The sequence below is a fragment of the Cervus elaphus genome, chromosome X (genome assembly GCF_910594005.1).
Source record: "Cervus elaphus chromosome X, mCerEla1.1, whole genome shotgun sequence".
Lineage (NCBI taxonomy): Eukaryota > Metazoa > Chordata > Mammalia > Artiodactyla > Cervidae > Cervus > Cervus elaphus.
This window is the reverse complement of record NC_057848.1, coordinates 115931725-115940732: the sequence shown is the minus strand read 5'-3', so window position 1 is coordinate 115940732 and position 9008 is coordinate 115931725.

Sequence of the window (9008 nt, the reverse complement as noted above, 5' to 3'; positions counted from 1 at the left end):
ACTTGGCTTGCAACACCCTGGCTTTGGCAGTGGCCAGTCAGCTTGTATTCCCCCCTTTGGGATCATAAACTTCATTCACTTCTAGTTCTACCTCTGGGACTCATGCCAGCTTTGGCAGTAGTTGGTCATATCATCTCTGGAGTCACGTGGTTCGCAGATACTTCTCATCCCACCTATTGCATTCATGAAGGTGGATTCCTGCAGTCTGCAAGTGCATGGAGTTAGAAGGTTCCTGCGACAATGATTTTTGCCTGCCTGGGAGACCCAGGCTTTTTCCTGGACTCTCTTAGCTGTGTTGTACTAGCCCCTTCAGAGTATCTTCATGGCAGTCAAACTCGGTCCTCTCCCTGGGGTCTGACCCCTGGAACCTGAGCCTGAGCACCTAGCCCCCACTCACTGAGGTGGGTGTGCTAGCCACTTATAGGCTGGGAAGTGTTATTTGGCACCAATCTCTGTGGTAAATTATCTCAGCTTTGCCTTCTGAACACATTTGATGTGTTTTCCTTTGAGGTTCCAAAGCTCTCCACTGTCCCCACTCATAAGGGGGTTTCCAAGAGTGTGCAGAGTATTTTCCTTCTTTTCCACTCCCTCCCTGAGGAGCAGGTCCCATTCCCAAAGTATTTGTCTCTTTCTTTATCTTTTGACCTGCCTCATTCTAAGGAGACTGCTTTGCCTTTTTGGAAGTCTTGGGTCTTCTGCCAGCATTCAGTAGGTGTCCTATAGGAGTTCCACATGCAGATGTATTTTGGATGCATTTCTTGGGAGAAAGGTGATCTCCCCATCTTACTCTTCCACCATACTGAAAGTCCCCTTCAGGTCATTCTTATAAGTAGTTGTTCTGTAAATAGTTGAAATTATCATGGGCCCATGGGAGGAGGTGAACTCAGAGTCTTCCTACCACAGTGCCATGTTGGCCACATCCTCATTAAGATAACTTTGAATGGAAAAAAAAATCCACCTTTATTTAATAACTAGAGCAAACACTTCAAATATACTTAAATTCTATATTAAAGTCAAGTAAATCAGAAGGAAAAAGAAAGGAAAGACACTAGAAGAAGTGGGGAAGATGTAATAGAGAAGTAAAAGAAATTCAAATATGTGTGTGTGTGTGTGTGTGTGTGTGTGTGTGTGTGTAACTAATTGTCTATTTTAATGACTGTGTCACATTTGGCTCTGCTTTGCTTATAGTAGTCCTTTTCTAAGAATATATTCCTCGACTGACCTATCCTTTTGGGAATGGTGTTCTAAAATATTTCTGCATAGTTTGCTTTCACAATTTCTTGGCATGACCACAGCTAATTAGATACAGAATTGGAAAAAACCTGAGGCAAAGGTGGTTATCCATGTCCTATTCATGGATAGGATATAGTCTGACAGAATATAGTCTGCCAATGATATAGTCTGACAGAAAACCTCTGTCTAATATAGGTATTCTAAACCTGGTTTTTATCTCCTGAGATCCTATTCTTTGGAATATCTAAACCCAAGACATATGAAAGATAAGTTAGGCAATACCACCAAGACCAGGAGAAGTAGAAACAGAAAGATATTATGTCATAAAATACAAGATCAGGAACAAGAGCTATCTACTTTGGAAGGTCAACAGGATACATCACTGAGGTACCTTCTATCCTGAATAGACCAGTGGTTTCTATTCTAATTTATTTCTCCATATAGCCATAAAATAACTTTCCACAACATGAAGCAAACCAAGCTTGTCTCTATGCCTTGCTAACAAAGGAAAAAATATCTAAAACATCCATTAGAGCACTAAAAAAGACAACATGAAGTTTAGCGGGAAAGCTGGGATTTTTAACTTGAACTCTAGTGTGGTAAATGTAATGACTTCCAGAGAATTTTCCCTGAAAATATAATAGATGTCAATGAGGAAAATTACATGCTTTTTGTGTGCCATATGCCATATGCAAACAATTCTCAAAACTTACTTCTGTACAACACCTCTTCACTGAACTTTAGACTTGTATATATAACTGCTTACTTTACAATTTCATTTGGATGTATGATAAACATCACTCACTCACTAAGTTCTACATTAAACTCCAAATCTTCTCCATGTAGAGTTGTTCTCACTTCAGATTTCTTCATCTAAGTCATCTTCTACCCTCCAGTTGCTCAGCACAGAAACCTTGAGACCACAGACTGCTCTCACACCACCACATCATATCTCCCAGCAAGTTTTATTTACTTCTCTTCCAAAATATAACTAGAATCTGATCACTTCTCACCACCTTCAGTGGTATCACCTCGGTCTAAGCTGTCATCATTTTCCATCTGAATTTATACAATAGCTTCCTTTATTAACCTCCATTTTCCTATACTTGTTCTTTTATGATTTTATTCTTCAAATAGCATCCAGAAGACGAGATGGCTTGGTCAGTTTTCCTTGTGCTTCCCAGCTAAGTGCAATTTCATACCCTGTAAATAATGAAAGAGGCAACCAAAACAGAACTATAAAATGTGGAAAAAGGAAGGAAAACTGGTTAGCGAATTTAAAACTAGGGAAACACCATTATAGCATGATGTATTATAATTCTTTCCTTATCCAAAAGAAGAAGAAACCCAGGCCAATTGTTTCCCAACCCAAATATAGCAAGATGGCAGCTCAGAGGCTTATTTTTCCCTTAAGTCAAACAGAAGTCCACCGATAACACAGAACCCAGCAACACCATCAAGGAAGATTGATTAGGAGCCACACTAGTGGTAAGTGAACAAAGGACTGACTTTCCTTTTATGCTGGGCCTCAAATTCCACTTTTGCCACCAAGAGGCACTAAGCAAGTGGATGGCATTGGCAAGGGGTGTCTCAGTACAAGTGGTTTAACCTGGGAAATGCTCCTGTTTCCTGTAGGCAAGAAATTCCCTTCCCTCAACCTAGATGTAATAAGTTACTTGACCCAGGGAAATGTCTTCTTTTCTTCAGACAGCACTAACAGAAATTAGTGGGGGATGTCAGTAGCACCATATAAATAAAGTAGACCAAAGTAACACCACAAAGATACTAAAAACTAAATTGTCACTAGAACCAGAGCCACAAAGTAGGCTGGGACCTAGAAGCTAAACCTAACCAGAATGGCAGTTGGCAAAACTTGAAAAAAACACATAGGATGAAAAGTTTCATAATCTAGAGGATACAACAAAAATCACTTGTCATACCAAGAACAAGGAAAATCACAATTTGAATAAGAAAAGAACCAACTTGGTATTGGAACTATGTCACAAGGATTTTAAAGCAACTCTCATTAAAGTGCTTCAATCATCAATTATAAAAATTTCTGTAAGGTATGAAAAAGTAGGAATTCTCAGAAAAGAAAGAGAAGTTATAAAAATAAAATGGAAATTGTGAAAATGAAAGACAAAATAACAGAAATTTAAAACTCATTGGATGGACTCAAGTTAGAAGGAAGATAACAGTGAATAGAATCAGTGAACTTGAGGGCATATCAATAAAATTTATTCTATCTAATCAATGAAGAGAAAAATAAACTGAAAAAAAATTGAGTAGAGCCTGAGGAACGTGTGAGATAATAACAAATGATCCAATATTTTTTTTTTTTACATTGGAGCCCTAGAAAGAGAGGGAAAAAGAATAGGACTGAAAGAATATTCCAGAAATAATGGTTTAAAATTGATTAAAAGACTGTAAGATGCAAGAGATTCAACTACTCCCAAACAGGATAGATCCAAAGAAGTCTATTGCAAGACACAGCATACTTAAACTCTCAAAAAATAAAGGCAAAGAGAAGATCAAAGTCAATAAGCGAAGCAGCATCTGACATATAGGGGAACATCTGTTAGAATGATGAGCTATCTCATCAGAAACCATGGAAACCAGAAGGATGCAATACAAGTTCTAAAGGAAAATGATACTCAATGGCAAATTCTATATCTTGCAAAACTCTTCAAGAATAAAGTTTTTTTTTTTCAAGGGAAAACTAAAAAGAGTGTGTTGATAGTAGACCTACCCTTAAACAATGCCTAAAGGAAGTTAGTCAAACAGAAATGTAGTGATAAATTAAAAATGGAGTCTCAAATCATCAGGAAGGCATAAATAACGAAGAGCACAAATGAGTACAAGCAATAGACTGTCTTTCTCCTCATTAATTTTATATAACATATTTGATAATTTGAAATAAAAAATATAATATCATTTGATTTGTAAAGCCCCATACAACCTTGAATCCCTGCTTTGTTATCTCTCTAACCTAATTTTTTGACACTATTTTTGTCACTGTCTCTGCTTCACCCACACTGGCCTCCTTGCTGTTCAACAAATAGGTCAGGCATATTTGTGCTTTTGGGCTTTGGCACTTCCAGTTCCTTCTGCTTGGAATATTCTTTTTTTTTTTTTTTCTGCTTGGAATATTCTTATTTCAATGGTCTTTGCTCATAAGTCAGCTACTCAGTGTGGCCTATTTTCTTATAAGTTGATCCCCTGTACCCCCAGCATATTCTGTCCACACTTCTTGTTTTATTGTTTACTTTACAAGAAATTTAGCTCCATGAATGCAGAGATCATTGGTTTTTCTTCACTTTTGAATCTCCAGTGACCAAAACAGTATGTAGCATATATTTTGGACTTACATGTTTGAATGAATGATTTCATTAACAAATCCAAGACTCTTCTTTCTGGGAGCTCTGGGAATAATTTTATGCCACATTCAGAGCAGATTGCATGTCTCCTCTTTTCCTAGGCTGAGATAAATCATTACAGTCTAGAAGGCCCAAGAAGATGGAGAATATTTAAATGTATATAAATATTTATAAATTCATAAACCTCTTACTTTTCATCCTGATTTCACCACCTTCTATTTATTGATCACCTAAAGTTTCTTTACTTTTATCTAAGAATCTTATTTAATATTTGCTGCAATCTTATAAAGTAGGCATTATTATAATTTAAAAATATGTTAGATGTTAAAGATTGAAAAAAAATTTCATAATAGTTTTTTTTTTTTTTTAGGAAAAGAAAGAGAATAAAAAAGGTAGGAAGGCAAGAATAAAGGACAGACTCCCACAGTAAGTATGCATATAGATTTAGGATGCTTTCTAATTTCAGAAGCTTAAAACTATTCTAACATTTGAAACTATATGTTATTAACCCCCTTTCACAGATGAATAAGTTGAGGTCCACTGAATATAAGTAACTTGCTTTGAGTCATAAAGCCAAATAAATGGAAGAATTAAAATACAGGACTACATAATCCCAAATCTTGTCCTATATCTACTACAGTTCCTGGTTTCCTAAGAGATTTTCCCAGCAGTTCTCAACCAATGTTCTTAAATGACTTTTTAAGTTGTTTGAGATGGTTGGGTGCCTTAATAACTTAATAATACCTCTGGCATTTAGCAGATAGGGATCAGTGAGATCAGTCAATGCATGAGAAAGTTTTGCCCAACAAATAATTATCCCCCCAAAGACGACATGGAAGAAAAATAAAAAAAAAATTTACTGACAGCCTAATCTATAGCAGTAATGGGTTAAGAGCTGGAAATACAAAGATGAATAGAACTTGATTCTTATCCTCAGGAAGCTCACTGGCTAGTGGGAGACTCAAGTAAACAAATTATCTCTCATACAGCACAATAATTAATTTATCAAAATCACGAACAAAGTAACATGGGCTTACAGAGACTTAGTATTTCATAACGTTACTTGTATGCATACAGGGAGGGCGTAAGGAAGGTAAGTCAAGAGAGGGTTCAGTGAAGGGGAAGTCTTTGAGTTGAGTCTTGAAGAACAAGTGTGAGCTTTTGCTTTAGAAAAAATGGAGGTGAATATTTTCAAGAATAGAAGATAACATACATGAAAGCACAAGTGTTAAAGGATATGTCAGGAAATGCAGATATATGATGTATGGGCTGAAACTGCAGCTCTGGGTCATAGATGCATTTATATTTTGCCTTCACTACTTCCTAGCTGTGAATCTGAAAGGAAACTACTGAATCTCCACATGTTTCAGTTCTCTCATATGTAAAATATGGATCATCTTAATAGAATATATCTCATGGGATTGGTGGGAGAGTAAAAGACTTAATTTATGTGAAATATTTAGAGTGATACTTAGCACATAATAATCTTTCAATTTATGTTAGATATTTGTTATTTTAAAAACAGATATGTTTGTCTTACTGTTTATATTCTGTTCCAGCAAGGATTTAATATAGATAATAGATGGAAAGATAGATAGATAAATAGATAGATGTAGAGAAACAGAGACCTGGAATTGAGGAAACTTTAAGATGTCTGGTTTAACCGAACTTTGTGTTAGAGTGCATGAGAATGGAAAAGTAAAGTTCAGACCACATATGTAACTATATTTACAACATATAACATGTGTTTAAAGTTTATTCTATAGGAAATGGGGAGACATGGGTGGATCTTAGCAGAATGGTGACATGATCAAATATGTTTTCTGAGATTACTCTGATTCCAGTGTGAAAGATGGAATGAAGGAGAGAGACTAAAAACAGGGAGACCAAATAGGAAACTATGGAATAAATCCAGGATGGAAATGATAATACCTAACCTCAGGCAATGGTAGATTGTCAAATAGGGGATGAATCTGTGAAAGAATCACAATCCACAATACTTGGTTTTTGATTGATTGAGCATAATTGATGTTGGATAAATGTGAAAAAAGAGTGGAAGAATTCAGATCTGGAAGTCTCTTGACTCTCTTCCAATGCTCTTACCCTTTCTCTAAGTTGTTTACTTTCCCCTGCTGCTGCTATTAGCTTGTACTGGACCTCTTCCATGACACATGGGCCTGCTGAATATCCTGTGTATTCTTCTTGTCTCTATTACTATACTAAATGGCTCTAAGCTGGGAGTGCAACTTCTCTCTTTCCTCTATGTACAGATATTCTTATTAATAGATGCATTCCTGGAGTTTGGCCATCCATTACCCAGGAGCCCTCTTGGCCTTTGGGTGGCCTGGGCACAGGCACAAGGATCGAGGAAAGTGTTAGAGCTCTCTTTTGCCTAATGGCACAGGTCTTTGGGATCCACTTATGTGTCTTCGTGGGAAATCTCTGCAAATACTATGTGATCCCAGCCACCCTGGAGGCTTTGCCCAAACAGAGAGTGCTCTTGGCTGAGCCGCTGCTCCTTCCATTTCTAAACTTTGTATATTTCAAGGGAAATCTGATCTGAACCCTTCTGATTCATTTATACTTAAATCATCCAAAGGCTCTGTTGTAAGAGTGAATTCAGCTCCAAAAATGTCTTATAAGCTTCGGTTATAAAACTCCTTAGATTTTGTGGGCTAGAATATTTTTACTCCCCTTTTCTTTGAAACAAGATGTTGCGACTTTGCCAAGAGTAAATGGATTTCCAACCTCAAAGAGGTCATGTTTGGTTCAAGAGTCAAAAATCATGAAGCTCAAAGACTCAAAAGCATTCTTCAGGAACTGGTAATAATTAACCCCAGGGGGATGGGATAAATGATGAGATACATGATAAATCCAGGAGGTTGTGGATAAAAGGGTGACAGGGGGTTATGCATTCTACCCTTTTGGCTCAGTGCCCCAAAGCCTCAAAACTTTTGTCCTTTAACTGGGGAAACAGGACCATGAGATAGCACGCTCCAACAAAGCACCAGAAAAATTAGGCAGAGAAACAACTCTCATTTTGAACAAGTGCCTGAGTGTTTAGAGAGTTCTTTTCACAGTTTTCCCTCTCATTGAATCCTTAAACATCCCTGTGGACTAGGGATAATTACCTCCATTTTCCAGAGAAACAGAATATGATTCAGAGGAAGTAAAGTGACATATCCAAGGTCAAAGAACTGATCTAAGCCAAGTCAACAAATCCCTTTAATTAATTTCAGACTTCAATAGGTTGGAGCGAGATAAGCGATGATCACTTACCTTGAGGAGCTGACAAACAAGAAGGAAATGACATAATGATTATCACACTAAAATTTTTCCTAAACAAAATTGAATATGTGGAGTACCGATTCTAGTGATGTGCATATTTTTACATGTACTTAGAAATTTGTCCCTAGTCCTTTGCTCCAATGTTTCCTTACTTTTGTATTGACTCCCTTAGGCTAGCATAGTGGCTGGTACAAAGTAGGTATTTGGGCAGTAATGAATGAATGAGTTAATGAATGTATAAAAGAATGGGTGATAGGCCACAGTGAGTGGTTTAGCCTAGAATCATGTTTCTGAAACTTCTCTTGTGATAAAAATTACTCTGAGCACTAGTTACCTACACAGATTACTATACCTCTTCCCTGGAAATTCTGACATGGAAGTTGGGGGTTTGGATTCAGGAAACTGTACTTTAACAAGTTCACCAGGTGATTCCTAGCATCAGATAACCTTGAGACACAGGTCTAGAAAAGCCCCAGCTTAAATTTTACTTCAGTAAGTCGTAACATCAGATAAGCTTGGAACACAAGTCTAGAAAAGCACCAGCTTAAATTTTACATAGGTGAGTTCAGTTTTCCCAGTCGCCAACACAGTGAAGGCTGAGATAGGAACTCAGAGTAGGGTACACATTTAAAAATATGATATTCCCTATTGTGTATAACTCCTTAAATTGAATGATGATTTCTTTCTATGTTGTCAGAGACTATCTGCACTATTAGCACTCAGGAATATTCATGTGTTTATCTTTTCCCTGAGCATGAAGCAAGACTACATTTCTAAACATTCATTGTCCTTCAGTTAAGTTCAATCACTCAGTCGTGTCCAACTCTTTGCGACCACATGGAAAGCAGCACGCCAGGCTTCCCTGTCCATCACCAACTCCCAGAGCTTGCTCAAAATCTTGTCCATAGAGTCAGTGATGTCATCCAACCATCTCATCCTCTGTGGTCCCCTTCTCCTCCTGCCTTCAATCTCTCCCAGCATCAGGGTCTTTTCCAATGAGTCAGCTCTTTGCATCAGGTGGCCAAAGTATTGGAGTTTCAGATTCAGCATCAGTCCTTCCAATGAATATTCAAGACTGATTTTCTTTATGATTGAAAAGTTTGATCTCCT